Genomic DNA, 23908 nt, shown 5'->3' with positions numbered 1-23908 from the left:
GCATGACTAAATCTGAATCAAGACCAAGCATGTCTGCATATGACCATGCAAAGTTGATCTGACACTTCTGGAAGAACTCTACAAACTTGGGTTGTTCCTCTGGAGTTAAAAGAGATGCAAGATGTATGTGGTGAGGAGTTTCAAGAGTCCCCACATTGTATTCTTTTGTTTCCTCAATGAGAATTGTCGATCGTTCATGTTTTGTACTAGAAGGGAGAATGTCAAACCTTTCATCCTCTGACGCCTCAGAGAGGTTTTCACCACTGGATACGCTCTTTCTTTTTACTTTTGTGGGATCAAACAGTGCCACAATGTGGTTTTCATTGGAAGATCCATGTTTTATTGTTATATTTTTGCAACTGAAAGGTTTGGCATCCGCCCCAAAGTATGTTGCACTATTAAGTTCAATGGCGAATCCAGCTTTGTGATCCTCGCTTGGTATATTATCCCGTCGTTCCAAAAAGTCAATGATCGCCTCATCATTTTGGAAAAGGTCAAGACATGGGGAATTAGGTTTGTTCCATTCGATGAGTTCAGGATGGATAATGGGTATTACCTCATCAATTAGGTTAAGTTTGTTAGGTGTGTCAGTGAGGGTTAAGACATTGTGGTGAAGGTCATTGATGGTACTCTCCCTATCAGAATCAGGTGTAGGATGTGACGTAGGGTCTGTGGAAGAAGTTTCCAGCTCAGGAACCCAAGAGGTCTTTATCTATGCTTCTCCGTAAACAAGGATGTCTTTGCGGGGTGCAGGTGGTGATGTGTCTTCCTCATCTAAAGTATTAAGCTGTATGGAATCAAATTCCCACTCATGTGAGTCATTTTCTGAGTCACTTTCTAGTAACCGGTTACTGTACCATACTGGGATGTCCTTTGAGTTAAACACTGCAGGTGTGATTAGTTTTGTAGATGAAATGATTGGTGCTACAAGAAGGATTATGGGGATCAATGAATCCAATACGGAGAGTATTGGTAGTGTTGACTCTGCTGCTTCTGCTGGAACTGCTGTGGGTTCTGATACAGTTGCTACTGCTAATGGTGCTATTGATGTTATTGTTGCTACTGATGGGGTTACTGGTTTGATTGGTGGGATGATGGGTTTTGTAGATGGTTTTGTTGGGATGATGGGATTTGATTTAGGGAACTTGACATTCACTACATTCACTCATCCATCCATCCAAACCATGGTTTGTTATTGATCTACAATTAAGGATAGTACTTCATGCATCTTGTATCCCTCTTTTTCAGAGTCATGCCTAAAACTAGGGGCAATAGCCTTAACCTATTTGATGGAAGTGGATTCTGCATTACTTGTGATTCATTGATTCTTCGTTCAAAACTATCTCACAAACATCCAAAAACATCAGAAAACATCAAACAATCAAAAAACATAGCAACGCACTGTACATACATTTTTCAAAGCAGATACCAAACAAAACATTGTGAAAGACTCCAACAAACGACCACTTATACCATTAACCAAACAATCAACATCAAACACACAAACTGTCTTAAACAAGGATGCATCCTTCCTTATCAAAACAAAGACAAAATGACATTTTTCTTTGACAAGAAAATTTTGTTTAAGCTATCAAATACTTGGTTGATTTGTGGGTTATTTATTCATATCAGGTTCCTATAGCATTGTTTGTGTATCTTCTGTGAATTATTCCGATGAAGTACTGGGACATGTACTAATGGTGTCTACGTGGGAAGTTCACTAAGATACGTGATCATAGGCAAAATACAGTCATAGATCACTACGACTTGCTGACTACAATGTATACCTCGACCATATGAGCATGAACCATTATCGAGGGTCCATATTATTCATTCTTTATATATATGTTGTTTGCTTGCAGGTACCATGCTCCATCCTTTGTTCCTACTGCCTCATCCAAACTCGATATTGGTTTATCTCTGACTACAATATGAACTTGTCTCAGGATGTGATCGACAAAAGATCAAGGAGGACATTCCAAGTTATGCATGAAAGGAGATAATCCTCGTCTATTCCACAAGCAATACTCAGGTAAACTTGATCCATTATATCAAGTTGCTTGTATTAACTTGCTATATCAAAATCCATGTAAGGAATACTTAGGTCATCTTGAATCATTATGTCAAGTTGCTTGCATTTTATTACAACATTTTAAAGCTCAATGATGAAAAATAAAGCACTATGGATCTTCATTTCATCTCATCTGTTTATATTGCATTCCATTGCATTCCACACATCTATACATTCATAATAGTTGCATATCATGCATACATAGTCATAACAATGCATACTCAATTTTCCTTTTCTTCCATAGGAATGAGTCATAGGTCCTCCATTTCTTCTATCTAACATCGACCCCCCCCACCCTCCCCATCTCGATAATCAACATCACATACCCTACATCATGTCCCATCAAAATCAATCAAGCCACGTTCATCACCATCCATCTCTAATAGGAGGGATTGTGTCATATCCTAAGTCATCCTATAAGCCAAGCAAGTTACTCTATCTGCATAGGTACATCGACTCACACACACCTAGACTATCAACAGATACTCTGATCAAGTCTCTTTGGGTCTCAACAAGTAATCGATTATGGCAAACCTAAAATACAATAGGCATTTATCATAATGACCTAGTCTCAACGGGGCTGCCATGATTCCCCACAACCATCCATCACACACACACACTATCAATTGATCAACCAATCAAACACAATCTAATAGACAATTACATCAATTGTCTAAGTCTCAACGAGTATTTTGCTTCATATACCTTGACTTCATTGGGCAATTACATCAATTGTCTAAGTCACATTAGGTCACTTTGATTCACTTACTCAGGCTTTATCCCGTCCAAGTGACCAACTGACATCAACTGTCATGCTTTGACTCGACCGGGGCAATTAAACTGATTGCACCAGATTGTCCAACCAATTTTGATCAATTATATAGCATCACTCGAAACCACAACCACCATATTTTCACCGTATCTCCTGCATGACCTCAGGGTACTCACTAGCTTGTTGTTTCTCCATATTCAGTCCGATTTCTTCCATTCTTTCACCCTCATTGCTAAAATCTTTTCTTCTACCACCCTGCCAATTTTCATTCTTTTTCAAGAGATCGTTCAATTTTTCAAAAAATTTCGGCCCATCTCTCAAGGGGGCATACCACCCATTAAATTAACATTTTATGGGGCATTTATTCACACCTATTTTTCTTTCTTTGGAACGAAGCGATAAACCGCAACATCTCAAAGAGGGGCAAATGTAGTCACATAAATCTGTTCATTTTAATTAAATGAATATTTCGTATTTATTTGATTAAAAATCCACTAGCCATCAGTTAATTAAATTAATATTTAATTATTTCATCTTCAAAACATTCTCCTATTAATTAAATAAATTATTGAATTTATTTTAATTAATTCATTAAACCAAATTCACAAACAATTAAATGAATAAATTCTATTTATTCAATTTAATCCTCTTTCCTCTTTTAAATAAATTAAATAAAACATTTATTTAAATCATTTATTCCCCCCCACTTGCATTTTTCTACATCTCCCACTTGACTCCTAAATCCCCTTCCTAAATTATTCTAGAACCTATTTAATCCTAATCAATTAGTCTAATCCATCCCCTAATTATTGTCACATTCCTAAGCAACTTGGAGTCACTTCTCAAAGACTTCAAAGTCTTTGAAAAACATTTAATGCTTTGTGTGTTCAACAATTTAACCTCTAAAGTCTTCCAAACCACTTATGGCTCTTACATGACCATTTATGGTTAACCCCTAACTCAACCCTCATATGACTCATGTGTCTCCTCAAGCATTTATTGCTTTGACCATGGTTATCCCTTTAACCTTTGCACAAGAGTTTATCCATTGGATAAAGGCTTTATTCTTTGAATAAAGAATTTATTCACTCAACCCAACCTTGACCTTAACTCCTAAGTTAACTCTCAGGTCATGTCAAACATTTAATGCTTATTCCCTCTCCTCTCAACCTATCTCACATTGACACTTGTCATCTTGGGATTGGGTTGAAAGTCCTCACATGGATTTGATATCATTCAATCCTAACCCTTGTTGAGATTACTCAATCTCAACCATCCATTGCTCCATTTTTCCTATAAATAGAACCCATTTCTTCATTATCCAGATCCAGAAAACTTGCATGCATTTAATTTATAGTCATTTTTAGAGAGCATTTTAGCATAAATCACTAATATATTGTCATTTTGGACTAAAATAAATCTTAGTTCATTTCATAGCATCTCATATCTAGCTTATTTTACACTTGCATAGCATAGTTAATCATCTACAATCTTGAACCTCCATAAGCATCCATAGTGCAAAAAGCTGCTGAGAGCTACACTAATTTGGAACTTGGAGAGGAGAGGAACAAAGGAGAAAGAGCTAAGAGCATGTTATTTGGAGATGTCTTGTGGTATTTACTTCCATAGTTAAATCCTTTATCATGTTTTTAGTGTCTCTTTTGATATGCTTGCTTAGATTAGTTTTTGGTTGAATAACACTAACTTTGATCCTTGTTTCTTGTTGTTTTTGTGTGTTATACGACCACAGGCTTTTGTCTAACACTTGCCCCATTTCGCAGAGCATCAAGACCATTTTAAGGCCTTTTGATGGAATATTTATTCTTTAAAATTAATTTGATTTGGATAATATTATATTTGGATTATTTTGGTAAGGGGATAGGTAAAAATGTCTGAACCACCTAATTGACACAAATGCCTAGAAAAGATGAATCAAGAGTTAGTTAAATCATTTTATAATGATTTAATAATATAAAGTTGCCAAAGGGGGCGGGGGCACCATGAGTTAGGGCACCTGGATGATTATGATTGTTTAGAAATAAAGTTTTATTTATACCATTGCAAAGGTAATTTACACTTTTAAGCTTATGGTGGGCCCACAAATCATAAATCATGAAGTAGAAGACTTTATCAAGTCTTTCAAATAACTAACCCCGCATGTTTTCACAAGGAAATTATAGAGGAGTGCGGGCTAGCGGGAAGAATTATTTCCCCCTTTTTTGTGATACCCCGCGAGGCACATGATGAATGCAAGAAGAGGCCATGGGTTGGGGGAGGAGAGTCTTGGTCTCCTTCCCGCCACCCCCCATGATGATGTCGTGCAAGCCAGGGGTATTGCGAAAAAAGATAGGTCAAAGTCATTGTGCAGGGAAAGGAATACCTCGCTAGACTATGAGGGAATATGAGGTCCACCAACAAATGGCTGTGGGATAAAGGATAGGTACCAGACGAAGGAAAAGTGAACACAAGGAAATGAAAATTTAGGGCACGTTTGATCGACTGAGCATGATCTTAGGGTTTGCAGAGAGATACACTAGGAAGGAGATAGTCGAGAAATTAATTTGCGTGAGCTTGAGGATTCTTTTGCAAAAGGGTTATACCGATCAAAGATTGATTGCTAAGGGATGTGGATTGATGTTTCTGTGTGTATTGTTTTACAATATGATATGTTGAGTTCTGCAGATTTTGCTCAAGTAGAAATGTACAGTTGCCACATTCAATAAAATGTGCAGTGCCACACATATATTTTGATCTTGCAGTCCTATAAAATTTTGAGAAATGGGGTGGTATATTCATGGGTGCATAGGTGAACCGGTCCGATGGGTCTTCCTTCTAGATAGGGAAATAGCACGAACCATATTGTATACAGTGAAAATGGATAACAACAATATTGAAAGACTAAATAGATTCAACCACAAAATACTAGCCTAACAACAACAAAGATCCACCATAACATATGAAGATTACCTAAGACAATGCAAATCAAATAAAATCACAAAGATTATACCATCACATGTCCAATAGGGTTTGGATCTCCATTCTTCATATCTCCATCGATCTTGCTTGATATATTTCCTCTCGGATTTTATGTGCACAAGAGCTCAACAAAGAACGGAAATGTGGTTGCAAGTGGGGTCGCATATGAAAGTTCAAAGGCGTAGTGTAGTCGAATAATCATCGGGGGCTTGATAATGAAAGAAGCATCTTCTTATATAGAAGACACTATAAGAAATGGAGGGGTAAGATTGAGAGGTGTAAAAGATAAATGGTCGGCTATGATTAGAGAGTAGGTAGAGGAAATAAGAAAATAATGAGAGGGTAGGTAGTGTATGAATTAAGAGATGAATGACATGTGTCATAGGTGGAAAAGGTTAATGAATTAATTAAATAAATAAAGATTTATTTAATTAATAAAAGAAGTGGGATCAATTAAATAAATAAAAGTATTTATTTAATTTAGGAAAAGGATAATTTAAATAAATAAAAGTATTTATTTGAATGAGAAATAACGCTAGAAGAGGATAAATGAATTAATTAAATAAATAAAAGTATTTATTTAAATGAGAAATAAGGCTAGAAGAGGATAAATGAATTAATTAAATAAATAAAGATTTATTCAATTAATAGAAGAATTAGGCTAAAAAAATTAAATAAATAAAATATTTATTTAATTAGACATGGACAATTTTAGGTGTCTACATTTTGCCCCTCTTTGAGACATTGTAGCTTGTCGCATTGTTTCAAAGACGATAATATGAACTGATACAAAGTTGCCCCAAGATGGGAATGATATGCCCCCTCAAGAGATTAGATGAAAATGTCTGAAAAGAGGAGAGACAATCTCTTGATAAGAAAGAAAGGCTAGAATGGAATGACTAGATAGGATAGAGTGACAGAGTCATGGGATAATGAAGACTGACACGGGAGACTAGGGCTAGGGCTAAGGCAGTCTATAAGATAGACTACGAGGGAAAACATCCTCATTGTCATCCACACATCCAAGAGATTAGAGTGCAGAGAGAGAATAGAGCAGCAACAGTCAACAACGATGGCATTGGTTCACAGATTCAATCACGTTCGCTGATTTTAGAGGCCAGCTGATGCAAGAGAGCCGATAAGTAGCGCAAAACCTCCTTGTACTTTGTTGCAATAAATGTTGTCATAAATGCATGTTAGGTAGAGAAATAAATGTGTGTTTAGGTATGTCAAAAAAATTCAAAAAAATGCCAAGGCACGTTTGTGCTGGTGCCAGGCGCGCCTGGGTTGGCTAGGCGCGTCTGTGTTTGTGCCAGGCGCATCTGTGCAGGAAAAGGTGTCTATGTCAAATGCGAGCGCATCTGTGTTGTGAAGGCATGTTTGTGCTATGTGGGCACGTCTGTGCAGAGCATAGCCATGTCTGTGTATTTTAGGCACGTCTGTGCAGACCAGGCGCGTTTGTGCAATATGTAAGTGCATTTATGTCATGAAGGCACGTTTATGTCTTCTAGGCCAAATTGACAGTTCTGTGATGAACATACGCTGCCGATTGGATAAGCTGCTAAGAGGATACACTCAAGCAGGTCCTCTAGGGAAGACTAGAATAACAGTTAGGGCTAGGATTGACAATTCTGTGATAGAACATACGTTGCCAATTAGGAAACTACTCAAGAGGATACACTCAAGAAGAGGCCCCAGGATAGGATAGATCGAGGCACTTTGTGATGAAAAGGGAGTACCAAGACATAGTACTTTGTGATGAACAGGGAGTACTAATATGAACAACACTTTGTGATGAACAGGGAGTACCAAGACATAGTACTTTGTGATGAACAGGGAGTACTAATATGAACAACACTTTGTGATGAACAAGGAGTGCAAATATGAGCAACACTTTGTGATGAACAAGGAGTGCAAAAACACATAGTACTTTGTGATGAACAGGGAGTACCACTATGATAAACAACAACACTTTGTGATGAACAGTGAGTGTCACTAGGATAGAGCACCATATGATAGATATAAGCACTAGGATAATAAGCAACATTTTGTGATGAACGGGGAATGCCACTATGACTGACATGATTGAATTGCTTGACTACAAGAGTACTTACCTATGATGGAGTCACGGGAAAGATTCCCATCAAATCAAAGTTTACAACCAGAGCTGATATTTGAGGATAGAGCAGCTATTGAGGTTGATATTCTGTATGTGATTGAGTTTTGGGCGAACATGGGATTGCTGACTGCGTTGGCTGAGAGATGGCACTCAGAGACTTGTATGTTTCATTTGACGATGGGTGAGATGACAGTCACCTTGGAGGATGTATACAGGATACTGAGGATACCGATTGATGGGGAGTTAGTTCCTTATGATTGAGACGGAGATAGGGATGCACTTAGACGAGTATTGTTCCAGGATCCGGGATTGGAGATGAGGGCTAGACACGTGGCATGGGACACGATGACACAAACTGGATTAACATTACCAACAGTATTGGCAGCAGTGATTAGTGGGTTCCTGTGTCCGGATAGGGCGATACGAGGGTTGGCTGTGGGCTGGGGGAGCACATTGGAGACACTGGTGACACAACATACCAGATATGCCTGGGGACCATGTGTGCTGGCACATTTGTACTATTAGCTTCATTAGTTTGTATACCATGGATCGGTAGGATTGGGCTGTGGAGTGACATTATTACAGGTATGGGCTTATGAGCATCTGCTAGTGACCCGACCGATTCATTTCAGAGGTAGGGGCCATGGCCTAGTTTTGTGTATTTATATTATATGATTACATCGCAGCTACAGATTGGGAGATTGGAGTACTGGCGCCGGGTCATTGATGAGATTGACACTGTGGTATGGAGACCATACCGAGAGTCTGAGGAGTGAGAGTATGACGCTGTGGAGCTGCCATACACATTCAGGGGCAGGTATCTAATTGGGTGGATGCCCTATGTACTGGAGAGGCAGTTGGTTGACAAAGTATGCAGGCAGTTCAACAAGATTCAACGAATGCCATGGGGTTTCAGGATGTATGCTCGGACAGTGAGGGATCAGGCACACTTCGGGCCATTATTGTCATATGATCAGGCAGTGATGCGGCTAGTAGAGATGGTGCCCGTGCCTTGGGATATGTGGCTAGAGATAGAGGATGTAGGGATGGATGCAGAGTATACTACATATTTGGTTGAGCATCCATTTCCATGACTGACAAAGGGGAGTAGATAGATGGAGATGGCGGGGGGATGACGATGATGATGGAGATGGTGGGGGTAGAGGCCGATGGAGGAGGCGGGGTGTGATAGGAGAGAGGAGAGTGGCTCCGTGGAGAGAGGGTGGGGAGGAGAGACAGGCTCACATGGTGAGAGGCAGAGGTGGATTGCCTTTATAGGTGCGAGTAGCACAGGTACAGGGGCATGAGCAACCACAAGTACAGGGGGGAGAGGAGGAGGATGAGCTATTGGATTTGAGGGATATCTGCTAGGGATAGGTAGATGAGATCCAAGATTTGGAGAGGGAGACAACTAGACTCAGGAGACAGCTGAGGGACATGAAGTGGGAGAGAGATCAGGCTATCCAGCGTTATATAAAGGCTGAGACAACACTGAGGGAAGGGAGGCAGGCAACAGAGGACACAGGAGTTGGATATGCTTATGTTCTGCAAGTCGGGGAGGAGATAGGCTACTAGAGAGACCTATACTATAGGGCTATGCCACTAGAGTAGCGGGCTAGGATCTTTCATAGATCATAGTGGGCAACAACGACCACTAGAGGGAGGGACAAGAGACAGGCGTCTAGTGGTGGGGTTATGGGTCCTCCACCACCACCAGATAGAGGGGGCAGGAGAGATGATCCTGGGGTGGGTCCTTCCAGGGCTCAGACTTTGTCAAGGCCAGGCGGCTTCGAGGGAGGGAGTTCATGATAGCCTTAGAGGGCTCCCTATGTATCAGTTTTGTATGATGACACCTTTGGGTGACTGTAGCCATATGATTTTGACATCATTGTATCATGACACTTATATATATATATATATATATATATATATATATATATATATATATATGAGATTCATCCTTGCGGCAACTATATGCATGTGTACCTATGTGATGAGATGTTTCATGATGATGCATGTTTATATGATGCTTATGATATGGATGAGAATATGTACATGATGAAATGCAATTTTTTTTTAATGTTTTTAAATGTTATCCATGGTGCAAATGTGAATGTATGAAATGTAAATGAATATGATGAGGATGTAAAATGTGCTAACATGTGTTGTGTGTAGGATGTGATGCAATTGTGATAGCTATATGTATGTATGAAATGCTAATATGTGGTAATGCAAGTGCAACTACATGAAATGCAAATATTTTTGGTGTGTCATTATACTCAGTCATGTGATAGCAGGCTACATAGACTCAAGAAGGTTGATGGAAGTCAATCAAGAAAGGGGAATGTAAGATAGAAGATATGAAAGTGAAAGAGCTTCTTGTGCGTTATCATCATTGAGCTTTATTATGGCAAAATAGGTTATGACAATCAAGGCATATGTTCAACCTAGAAAGTCATTGTACCTATTTTCATGGAGATAAGACACTCTCAAACAAGGAATGCCCCAGTTCACACTAGACTCTCAGTGTCCTCATATCCTTGGACAAGTCATAGCATTACTAAGAGACAATCCACAAACAACAAAAGAAAAATAGATGACGATACCCCATCCTCGCCTTTCTAGTCAAAGACATCCTGGAGATAGAATCTCTAGTCAAAGACATCTTAGAAAAGCTAAAAGATATGTCACCAAAAAGATAAAATCAAAAGAAAACCAAGACTCGACACCAACATCCACTGAATTCCTCAAGTTTAGTGTCTCTTGTCACTTGTATAAGTCTTACTTGATTGTGGTCACAATGTTTACTTTCACAAAAGGATAGATAGCATTGAACCATAATGTTGTTCGAATCTGTTGAAAGATTTTAATTTGTTGAAGCCCATTGTTGCTGATGTGTCATCTAAAACTGATTGAATCAATGCAACTGATACTTTATTGCAGAGAAGACAAAACTTTATTGCGGATTGGCGATGCAAATATTGTGGATTGTGCGCGGATAGACTGAAGAAAAGTGGAAGAAACTGTACTCCTCAAAACATGTGATGCTCTCAGTTCCACACCCATCACTAGATGTAGGATTTGCCTTAGCCACAGATAGGAGCTGATTTATTATAGATGGAAAGGGGTGAAAAGGAATGTTTATTATGAATGGCTAACTAATCTTAGGTAGATCAATAACAAGCCATGATGGGAATGGGTAAGTTTGTTATGAATGGATATGTTGTGAGTGTGTGCAAAGTGAAAGGATGAGATGGAATCCTGAAGGAGGGAGGAGCAATTTCTCTACTCATGGCGCTGGTGACTCAGTTTTCACCATGGTACTTGCCCAGGGTGCCATCGAAGTGGTTTTCACCGTTGGATGAGATGTTTTTCTATTTTTTCAAATTTTTTGTGTCACAAGGCACCTGTTTGCCAGGTTTTCACCAAGTAACAATTTTTTTAATTTTTTTTTATATTTTTGATATATTTTTTTTTCTGATTTTTTTTCGTATTTTTGAATTAGGATACTCTGAAGAGCTATGTGTAAAACCTGCGAAGGTGCATGCTGTTGATAGGATCCTCCAAAGGTTCACCCTCTGTGGTTGAGAGGTGATATGCACCAGATCCATATGCTGCTGTGATGATGTAAGGACCAAGCCAATTTGGTTCAAACTTGCCCTTCTTCTCTCTGTCTTGCTGATTTTTAGGATTTTCTCTGAGAACTAAGTCACCCACCTCAAATGTGTGAGGCTTGACTTTATGATTGTAGCTACGACTCATTCATTGTTGATAAGCCTTAAGATGATTAAAAGCAGTTTATCTTCGTTCATCCAATAGTTCAAGTTCTTGTAAGCGAGAGACCCTATAGTCTTCATCACTGATAATGTTTTGCAAGGAGACTCGTAAAGAGGGTAACTCAACCTCAATAGGCAAGATAGATTCACTGCCATAGACAAGTGAATAGGGTGTTGCTCCTATAGGTGTACAAAAACTTGTGCAGTAAGCTCAAAGTGCGGGATTAAGTTGGATATGCCAATTGTGGCCAACGTCGTCGACTATCTTTTTCAAGAAGGATTGTTTTGTTAGACGTCTCAGCTTGATCATTACCTTAGGGGTAATAATGTGTGGAAAAATGATGAGTAATATGGAAGCGATCATAGAGTTCACGAATATCCTGATTTTTAAAGGGACGCCCGTTATCGATGATGATGGAAACGGGAATACCGTATCGACAAATGATATAGTTGAGAATGAATGTAGCAATTTGTTTTCCAGTGACTTGTGTAAGAGGCACGACTTTGATCCATTTTGTGAAATACTCTATGGTAGTGATGATGAATTTATGACCATTGGAGGAAGGAGGGTGAATCTTGCCTATGAGATCGAGTCCCCATTGGCAAAAGGGCCAAGGAGTCACAATTGGTTGAAGTTCTTATGCTGGTGCATGAATGAGGTCTCCATGAATTTGACATTGCCTACACTTCTTGACAAACTGATATGAGTCTTTTTCCATATTGGGCCAGTAATATCCAATCCTGATGAGTTTCTTGGCTAAGGTAGGACCACTAGAATGTGGACCACATATCCCTTCATGAACTTCACGTAATGCAATCTGAGCTTCATCCCCTTCTAAACATTTAAGAAGAGTTCCATCTAGACCTCGATGGTATAGGATATTGGCTAAATTGATGTATCGAGAAGATTGGTGGATGAAAGTGCGACATCAGTTATTGGATAGGTCAGGAGGAAGGGTATTGTCATGAAGGTATGTGAAAATGGAGCCATATAAATGGGACTTAGGACCGACGACACATATCATATTAGTAGGAGTGATCTCATACAAGGGAACCAAAAGGTTATCCACCAAGAACTCATAGCAGGTCTCATTCTATGGTAGATTGATTAGTGAAGCAATTGTAGCCATGGCATCCATTGCTTGATTCTGCTCTCTTGGTATCTGCTCAAAGTCTAACTTCATGAAATGTTGTTTCAAGTCATCCACCATTCTTTTGTAAGACATTAATTTCTCATCCTTTGTTTGGTAGTCATCAGTTTCTTGACGAATCACAAGTTGGGAGTCCCCAAAAACATGAAGTTCCTGGATCTTCCACTGAACAACAATCCTTAATCCAGTTGTCAATGCCTCGTATTCTACTATGTTATTAGTGCAAGGAAATGATAATCAATACGATTTTGGTATAGAACCCCCTTGAGGATTTATGAAGATGATGCCTGTGTATGGTGAAAATGGATAGCAATAAACAACAATATTGAAAGACTAAAATGGATTCAACCACCAAACCCTAGCCTAACAATGAACAAAGATCCACCATAACATATGAAGATAACCTAAGACAATGCAAATAACTCAAAAATCACAAAGATTATACCATCACATGTCCACTAGGGTTTTGATCTCCATTCTTCCTATCTCCATTGATCTTGTTTGATATGCTTGCTCTCAGATTTTTGTATGCACAAGAGCTCAACAAAGAACGGAATGTGGTTGCAAGTGAAATTGTAGTGTAATCAATTGATCCAGTAGTTAGGGTTGTCTCATTAGAATGCTTGATTAGGGTTTGACAATGAAGAAAGCATCTCCTTAAATAGAAGACACAATATGAAATGGAGGGTTAAGATTGAGAGGTGTAAAAAGAGAGGTCGGCTAGGATTAGAGGGTAGGTATAAGAAATACCAAAATAATGAAAGAGGTAGGTAGTGTAGGAAATAAGAGATGAATGACATGTGTCATGTGTAGAAAAAGATAATGAATTAATTAAATAAATAAAAATTTATTTAATTAATAGAAGAAGTAGGACAATTAAATAAATAAAATATTTATTTAATTTAAGAAAGGGATAATTTAAATAAATAAATGTATTTATTTAAATGAGAAATAAGGCTAGAAGAGGATAAATGAATTAATTAAATAAATAAAAATTTATTTAATTAATAGAAGAATTAGGCTTAAATAATTAAATAAATAAAATATTTATTTAATTAGACATGACAATTTTGAGTGTCTACATTTTGCCCCTCTTTGAGACAATGCGGCTTGTCGCGTTGTTTCAAAGAAGATAAGATGAACTGATACAGAGTTGCCCCAAGATGGGAGTTATATGCCCCCTCGAGAGATTGGATGAAAATGTCTGAAAAGATTGCAGACAATCTCTCGATAAGAAAGACGGGATAGAATGGACTGATTGGATAAAGTGACAAAGTCACGGGATGAGAAAGACTGACTCGGGAAATGAAGACGAGGGCTAGGCTAGGCTATAAGATAGACCACGGGCAAAAGACATCCTCATTGTCATCCACACCCTTACGAGATCACAGTGCAGAGCGAGAAAAGAGAAGCAGCAGTCAGCAACGATGGCATTCATTCATAGATTCGACCGTGTCCGCCGATTCCAGCGACCAGCCGATGCAGGAGAGCCGGTAAGTACCCGAAAACCTCCTCGTACTTTCACGCATTTCGAGTTTTTGTCATAAATGCATGTTTAGGAGCAATAAATGCGCTAGAAATAGGATAGTTTAAAAGTGCAAAAACGCGCAACCGCGTCTGTGTTAGCGCCAAGCGCGTCTGTGTCCAACAGGCACGTCTGTGTCGGGTCCAGGCGCGTCTGTGCCTGGAACCGCGTTTGTGTTGATTGCGGACGCGTTTGTGAAATGTAGTAGCGTCTGTGCTTTTGAATAGCATTTATGTCATGCAGGGACGTCTGTGTTCCCTGGTCGCGTTTGTGTCTGACATAGGCACGTTTGTGTTTAGAAAGCGCGTCTGTGTTGCAGAGGCGCGTTTATGCAGTCTATAAGCGCGTTTATGAGTTAAAAGCGCGTGTGTGTTGAAACAGTGCGTTTGTGTGTTTAAATGCATGGTTTTAGTCCTTTAGGTCAAATCGGCAGTTCTGTGATGAACATACGCTGTCGATTGGATAAGCTGCTGAGAGGATACACTCAAGCAGGTCCTCTAGGAAGATTAGGATAGATCAAGGCACTTTGTGATGAACAGGGAGCACCAGGATATACAACACTTTGTGATGAACAGGGAGTGCGAATGTGAGTGACACTTTGTGATGAACAGGGAATGTCACACACGTAGTACTTTGTGATGAACAGGGAGCACTACTAGGATAAATAGCAACACTTTGTGATGAACAGTGAGTGTCACTAGGGTAGATAGCCATATGCATTTAGGTAGCAAGTAGCATTTTGTGATAAACAGTGAATGCCACGATAACTGACAAGATTGATTTGCTTGACTGCAGGAGTATTTGCCGATGTTGGAGTCACGGGAGAGATTCCCGTCGACTCAGAGGTTGCGACCAGAGTTGTCTATCCAGGACATGATTTCCGTTGAGGAGATGGGCCTCACACATATGCTCTATGTGCCCGAGTTTCGGGCAAACATGGGGTTGCTGACTGCGTTGGCCGAGAGATGGCACTCAGAGACATGCACGTTTCACCTGCCGATGGGTGAGATGACAGTGACACTGGAGGATGTATACAGGATATTACATGTTCCCATTGATGGAGAGTTGATCCCCTACGACCGTGACGGTGACAGGGAGGCCTTGAGACGGGTCTTTCAGGATCCTGAGTTGGAGATGCGAGCAGGCCATGTAGCCTGGGACACCATGACTGCCACAGGATTAGCATTGCCGGCAGTTGTTGGGGGAGTTATCAGTGGATACTTGTGTCCAGACAAGGCCACACGAGGATTGGCAGTGGGCTGGGGAGGGGCCTTGGAGACGCTGATGGCAGAGCATACTAGGTATGCATGGGGGCCATGTGTCCTAGCACATTTGTATTATGAGCTGCATCAGTTTGTATACCATGGATCAGTGGGTTTGGGCTGCGGTGTGACGCTCTTGCAGGTGTGGGCCTATGAGCACCTTCCCATCACACAGCCTATTCATTTCAGAGGCAGAGGACAGGGACAGAGTTTTGTGCACCTATATGCCATGATTACATCCCAGCCTCGGATTGGGAGATTGGAGCACTGGAGGAGAGTCATTGATGACATTGACATGGTGGTCTGGAGGCCATACCTGGGGTGCGAGGAGTGGGAGGACGATGCACTAGAGCTTCCCTACACCTTCCGGAGCAGGTACCTGATTGGGCAGACGCCCTATATATTGGAGAGACAGCTGGTGGACAGGGTATGCAGGCAGTATGGCAGGATTCAGAGGATGCCCCGAGGCTCGGGCATGTATGCCCGTACGGTCAGAGATCAGGTGCAGTTCGGCCCACTGCTATCATATGATCAGGCAGTTATGCAGCTAGCGGAGATGATGCCGATGCCATGGGACATGTGGCCAGAGGTAGATGATGCAGGGATGGACGCAGAGTACTCTGCGTACTGGGCAGAGCATCCATTTCCTAGGTTGACAGATCCAGCAGAGCCAGTGGATGGAGAGGGTGGAGGAGAGGATGATGAGGGAGGAGGGGATGGAGGTAGGGGCAGGCGGAGGCGGAGGGGAGTGGTGGGAGAGAGACGGGTAGCACCTCGGAGGGAGGGAGGTCAGGCGAGAGCAGCTCCAGTGGTGAGAGGACGGGGTGGACTGCCCCTACAGGTGCCAGCAGCACAGGGTCCCAGAGAGGGACAGAGACAGGTGCAGCCAGAGGGACAGAGACAGGTACAGCCACAGGTACCTATACAGGCACAGGGACAGGTGCAGGCAGAGGCACAGGGACAGGCACCTGTAGAGGAGGAGCCACAGGCAGGGACGGAGAGCGGAGACTCCGAGGAGGATGAGGTGCTTAGGCTACGGGAGATCTGCCAGGGCCAGGCAGATGAGATTGAGGATTTGGTTCGAGAGAGGAACCACCTCAGGATCAGGGTCCGAGATACAGAGCGGGAGAGGGATCAGGCCATCTAGAGATATACCGAGGCCGAGACAGCTCTGAGGGCAGGTAGGCGGGCAGCAGAGGATGCAGGGGCAGGCTATGCCTATGTTTTGCGAGCCGGAGAGGAGATCACCTACTAGAGGGATCTATATTATGCAGCCGTGCCGGCAGAGCAGCGGGCTAGGAGCTTCCAGAGATCGTCGCGCACAGCGACGGCTACGGGAGGGAGCCGCAGGAGACAGGCATCCAGCGGTGGGGTTATGGGGCCTCCACCACCACCAGAGGGACAGGGGGATCCTGGGGCAGGTCCATCTATAGCTCAGACTCCGTCGAGGCGAGGCGGCTCCGAGGGAGGGAGTTCCTCATAGCTATAGTGGGCTCCCATTGTATCAGTAGATATATCATTGTTGTATTGTAGACACCTGCGGGTGATTCTTTTGTAGCCATATGATTCTTTTGACATCATTGTATTATGACACATTTGATTATATATATGAGATGATTCATCTTTTGCGGCAGCTATATGCATGTGTACCTTATGTGATGAGATGTTCTTATGTGATGCATGTTTTATGATATGGATGCTTATATGATGCAATGCCATATATTTTTGTTTTTTTATGTTGTATATGTGATGCATGATGCGAATGAAAATGTATGTGATGCGAATGAAAATGTATGTGATGCAAATGAATATGATAATGCAAATGATTATTTACATAATGAAAATGTGAGATGTGCTAACATGTGTTGTATGCAGGATGTGATGCAATTATAATATCTATATGTATGTATGAAATGCTTATATGTGGTGATGTAGGTGCAACTATATGAAATGCAAATGTTTTTGGTGTGTCATTATACTCAGTCATGTGATAGCGGGCTACGCGGACTCGAGAAGGACAATGGAAGTCAATCAAGAACGGGGGATGGAAGACAGAAGATATGAATATGAAAGAGCTTCTTGTGCGTTATCATCATTGAGCTTTATTATGGCAGAATAGGTTATGACAATCGAGGCATATGTTCGACCCAGAAAGTCATTGTACCTGTTTGCATGGAGATAAGACAGTCACAAACAAGGAATGCCCCAGTTCATACTAGACTCACAGTGTCCTCATATCCTTGGACAAGTCATAGCATTACTAAAAGACAATCCACAGACAGCAAATGCAAGTAGGTGACGATACCCCATCCTCGCCTTTCTAGTCAAAGACATCCTGGAGATAGAATCTCTAGTCAAAGACATCCTGGAAAAGCTAAAAGACATGTCACCAAAAAGATAAAACCAAAAGAAAACCAAGACTCGACACCAACATCCACTGTAGTCCTCAAGTTTGTGTCTCTTGTCACTTGTTTAAGTCAAATTTTGATTGTGGTCACAATGTTCACTTTCACAAAAAGGATAGATAGCACTGAACCATATGTTGTCTGAGTCTGTTGAAAGATTTGATTTTGTTGAAGCCCATTGTTGCTGCTGTGTCTCCTTGGAAACTGACTGAATCCATGAAACTGATACTTTATTGCGGAGAAGGCGGAACTTTATTGCGGATCTGCGATACAAAATGTTGCTTTATTGCGAATTATGCGCAGATAGACTGAAGGAAGCTGGCAAAAACTGTACTCCTCGAAACATGTGATGTTCTTAGTTCCACACCTATTACTAGACTTAGGAATTGGCCGTAGTCACAGATAGGATCTGATTTATTATGGATGGAAAAGGGAGTGAAAAGGGAGGGTTTATTATGAATGGTTAACCAATCTTAGGTAGATCAATAACAAGCCATGATGAGAATTGGTAAGTTTGTTGTGAGCGAATAAGTTGTGAGTGTGTGCAAAGTGAAAGGATGAAAGTGAATCCTGAAGGAGGGAGGAGCAAAGTCCCTACGCATGGCGCTGGTGACCCAGTTTTCACCATGGTACTTGCCCAGGGCACCACCGAAGTGGTTTTCACCGTTGGACGAAATTATTTCTCTTTACTTTTTTGATTTTTCAATTTTTTTGTTGTCACAAGGCGCCTGTTTGCCAGGTTTTCACCAAGTAACGATTTTTTTTTGTTTTATAATTTTTTTGTATTTTTGAATTTTTTGATTTTTTTGTATTTTTGCATTAGGATACTCAAAAAGAGCTTACGTGTAGAACCTGCGAAGGTGCATGCTATTGATAGGATCCTCCAAAGATTCCCCTTCTGTAGTTGAGAGCTGATATGCCCCAGATCCATATACTGCTGTGATGATGTAAGGACCAAGCCAGTTGGGTTCAAATTTGCCCTTCTTTTCTCTCTCTTGCTGATTCTTGGGGTTCTCTCTGAGGACTAAGTCACCTACCTCAAATGTGCGAGGCTTGACCTTGTGATTGTAACTGCGACTCATTCGTTGTTGGTAAGCCTTGAGATGATTAAAAGCAGTGTGTCGTCGTTCCTCCAGCAGTTCTAGTTCTTGTAAGCGAGAGACCCTGTAGTCTTCATCGTTGATTATGTTTCTCAAGGAGACCCGTAAAGAAGGTAACTCGACCTCAATAGGCAAGATGGCTTCAGCACCGTAGACAAGTGAGTAAGGTGTAGCCCCTGTAGGTGTGCGGACACTGGTACGATAGGCCCAAAGTGCGGGATTGAGTTGGACATGCCAGTTACGGCCAGCGTCGTCGACTGTCTTTTTAAGTATTTTGAGAATTGTTTTGTTAGACGCCTCAGCTTGGCCATTACCTTGGGGGTAATATGGTGTGGAGAAACGATGAGAGATATGGAAGTGCTCACAGAGTTCACGAACATCCTGGTTCTTGAAAGGACGCCCGTTATCGGTAATAATGGAAGTAGGAATCCCGTATCAGCAAATGATGTAGTTCAAGATGAAAGTAGTGATTTGTTTCCCAGTAACTTGCGTGAGAGGCACGGCTTCAATCCACTTTGTGAAATACTCTGTGGCTGTGATAATGAATTTATGTCCGTTGGAAGAAGGAGGGTGAATCTTGCCTATGAGATCGAGTCCCCACTGACAAAAGGGCCAAGGAGATGCAAGTGGCTGTAGTTCTTGTGCTGGTGCGTGTATGAGGTCTCCATGAATTTAAAACTGCTTACACTTCTTGACAAACTGATATGCATCTTTTTCCATAGTAGGCCAGTAGTATCCAGTCCAGATGAGTTTCTTGGCCAAGGTAGGACCACTAGTATGCGGATCACATATCCCTTCGTGCACTTCTCGTAACGCAATATGAGCTTCGTCACTCTCTAAACATCTAAGGAGGGTGCCATCTAGACCTCGTCGGTATAGGATATCAGCTAGGATAACGTATCGGGAGGATTGGTGGATGAAAGTGCGGCGTTGGTTGTTCGATAAATCGGGAGGTAAGATGTTGTCGCGAAGGTATGTGAATATGGAACCATATAACTGGGATTCAGGACCAACAACACATATCATTTCCGTAGGAGTGATCTCATATGACGGAATCAGCAGGTTGTCAACCAGGAACTCATAACAGGTCTCATTTTGCGGTAGGTCAATGAGTGAAGCAATTGTAGCCATGGCATCAACAACGCGATTTTGTTCTCTTGGTATCTGCTCAAACTCTATCTTTGCAAAGTGTTGTTTCAGATCATCTACCAGTTGTTTGTAAGGCATTAGCTTTTCATCTTTTGTTTGATAATCATCAGTTGCTTGACGGATGACAAGTTGAGAATCCCCAAAAACCCGAAGTTCTTGGATCTTCCACTGAACTGCAATTCTTAACCCAGTTGTTAATGCCTCGTATTCCGCTATATTGTTGGTACAAGGAAATGATAAGCGGTATGACTTTGGTATAGAATCACCTTGGGGAGTTATAAAGAGTATACCCGCTCCTGCCCCATGCTGTGTGTATGAGCCATCAAAGTATAGTTGCCATGGCTTTGCAGGTGATATTGTTAGAATGGACTCATCTGGAAATTCTGACTGTAGAGGAACATCATCTATCATGGGAGCGTCTGCCAGTTGATCTGCAATGGCTTGTCCTTTTATGGCTTTTCTGTCTACGTATTCAATGTCGAATTCACTCAAAATCATTACCCACTTGGCCAGTCGCCCAGTAAGTGTAGCTTTGTTGAGCAGATATTTTAGTGGATCAATTCTGGCAATCAACTTGGTCTTGTGAGTGAGCATATAATGTCATAATTTTTGTGAAGCGAAGACCACAGCGAGACATGCACGCTCAATTGGTGTGTAGTTCAGCTCATATCCCACCAATGTGCGACTGATATAGTAGACTGCCTTTTCCTTGCCGTCAGGTATTTGCTGTGCTAGTAGTGCCCCCAGTGCTGTTGGAGTAGCTGATATGTAAAGTAGCAATGGTTGATCCGGAATTGGTGGCATCAAAACTGGCGGGTTCAAAAGATAGTCTTTAAGTGCCTGAAAAGCCTGTTGACAGTTCTCGTCCCATTTGAACTTAATGTTTTTGTGTAGCAGGTGCTGGAAAGGATTACACTTATCTGCAAGTTGTGCTATGAATCTTCGTATGGACTGGAGTCTCCCTTGTAAAGACCGAAGTTGACTGATATTCTTGGGTGGCGGCATGTCCAAGATAGCCTTGACTTTTGCTGGATCCGCTTCTATTCCTCTTTTAGACACAATGAATCCTAGGAGCTTCCCGGAGGTTACTCCAAAGACACATTTCTTTGGATTTAATCTTACCTTGTATTTTTCCAGCCTATCAAAAGCAACTGAAAGTATGTCCAAGTGTGTATTTCTGTCTATTGATTTAACCAAAAGGTCGTCGACATAATCTTCCACCTTTACATGCATGAGATCATGGAAGATAGTAGTCATGGCTCGTTGATACGTGGCACCTGCATTTTTCAGCCCAAAGGGCATGACATTCCAGTAGAAGGTTCCCCATGGACAAGTGAATGATGTTTTATGTTGATCTTCAGGTGCGATTCTGATCTGATTATATCCCGAGAATCCGTCCATTAAAGATAACATCGCATGGCCTGCTGTGAGATCAACAATTAAATCAATGTTTGGTAATGGGAAATCGTCCTTCGGACAAGCCTTGTTGATATCCCTGAAGTCTGTACATATTCGGATGCTGCGATCTGGTTTGCTAACAGGTACTAAGTTGGAAATCCATTCGGGATAATCAATTGGGCGTATGAATCCGACATCTAGTAATTTCTCCAGCTCTGCCTTGACTAGCAATGCCACCTGTGGATGCATTTTCCTCAATTTCTGTTTTACTGGTTTTGCCCCCGGTTTGACTGTTAAATGATGCATTACTAAGTCGGGGTCTAGTCCAGGCATATCAGCATAAGAGCATGCGAAGTTGACTTGTCGTTCCTTAAAGAAGCTTATGAACCTTGCTTTCTCGGCCTCTGTCAATGATTGAGCCAAAAATATGTTGTGTGGAACTTCTGCTGTACCAATGTTTGTCTTTATAGTCTCTTCTACCAACATGGATGATTTTTCCTCGTATGATGCTGGGAGAATGTCAAGCCTTCCATCTTCGGGCACCTCAGAGAGGTTTTCACCCTCAGATACGTCCTTTCTTTTTACTTTTTTAGAGTCAGAGAGCGCCACAGTGTGGTTTTCGCCATAAGACCCTTGTTTTGTTTTTATTTTCACATTTTTGCGACTAGAAGGCCCGACACCCTCACCAAAGTATGCCATGTTATTTAGCTCTATGGCGTATCCTGCTTTATGGTCTCCAAGAGGAAGATCTTCGCGAATGCCTAGATAATCAACAATAGCTTCGTCATTTTGAAATGTATCAAACTGTGGTGGTCCATCCTGATCCCAGTCAATGAGTTGGGGGTGAACGAGGGGAAGGTCTTTAGTGTTTTTAGAGTCCGCAAGGCTAATAGTGAAGATGTGGTTATATTCAGGTATGTCAAGATAGTCATCGAGGTCGTCAACGGCACTCTCCTCATCAGTGTCGATCGTGAGTGAGTCCAAATTATCATCACTAGTAGCACCCTCAGGGACAGGTGTCCTCATCCTATGTGATCCTGGCCTAGGGCCTTGAAACAAAGCTTGTGCGGGATCCTTATGGGTCGGTTCTTGACCAACTCTGAATTTCTTGTAAAACTCCTCCTCCTGTGTAGGTTCATCTGGCTCTCTAAATGTCTCATTAAGTTCATAGTCGCTGGAGGATTTGTCTGAACCCCATTCCCACTCATTGGAGTCTGTGGAATAATTATCCTCTTGTTGAACTTCAGCCACTTTGACTCGCCATATCTGTTTTGTTCTCTTGTTTTGAATCTTGGGATTTAGAAAACCAAGCCCCTTAGAGCGTTCCCTTCTTGTAGTTAGCTCAGGTTGTAGAGGCTCCATGACACCTTCTTTGCGTAGTCCGAGAGGACTTTTTCCATCATACCCGAATCTCTGCAGAATTTTGAAACCTTTACCATAGTTTTCACAGGGTATTATAATTTGATCATGTGTATCATCTTCAACGTCCTTATATAGCATTTTATATAAACTTTCTTCCTCTAGTTCGCCCCATTTTTGAAAGACGGTAGGATCCCATTTGAGGAGCATGATGGAGATTTGCTTATTAGGATGTGGTCTCCCATATTCCTTGGGGGAGTTCATGACTTGTCGTAAGAACATTGTTTGATTCAGAGTGTATTCTCCCATGCCTTTGTCTTGAAACTTGGCTCTAAGTTCACCTTGTTTGGATGTCGAGGGCTTTAATGACTCAGGATCAATATATGCTGAAGAAGGAGTAGCCTCACGATTGCTGGGAATGATAATCTCAGTATGTGATCTCAAGTTATTGCAATATATGAATGGATTTGGATCACCATTGACCGTTACCTCGACTCCATTATGAGGAAATTTTATGCACTGATGGTACGTTGATGGGACTGCCCTCATTTCATGAATCCACGGATGTCCTAGCAATATGTTATACGTGAGGTCTAGATCCAGGACTCGACAAATCACGTCCTTTGTGACTGGCCCTATTCTTAGTGGTAAGATGACTGTGCCCTTGGACGAACGCTCTTCATCATCATAAGCCTTAATAGTGATTTGGTTTGTAGCATTCACAGCTTTGTCAGAATATCCCAATTGTCTGATGGTGCTCAATGTACAAATATTAAGACCTGCTCCTCCATCTATCAGGACTCGTTTTATTCGGTGTTTATGTATGAAGGCTTCAATATGTAGAG

The sequence above is a fragment of the Cryptomeria japonica genome, chromosome 1 (assembly GCF_030272615.1).
Source record: "Cryptomeria japonica chromosome 1, Sugi_1.0, whole genome shotgun sequence".
Classification (NCBI taxonomy): domain Eukaryota; kingdom Viridiplantae; phylum Streptophyta; class Pinopsida; order Cupressales; family Cupressaceae; genus Cryptomeria; species Cryptomeria japonica.
This window is presented reverse-complemented; position numbering follows the sequence as displayed.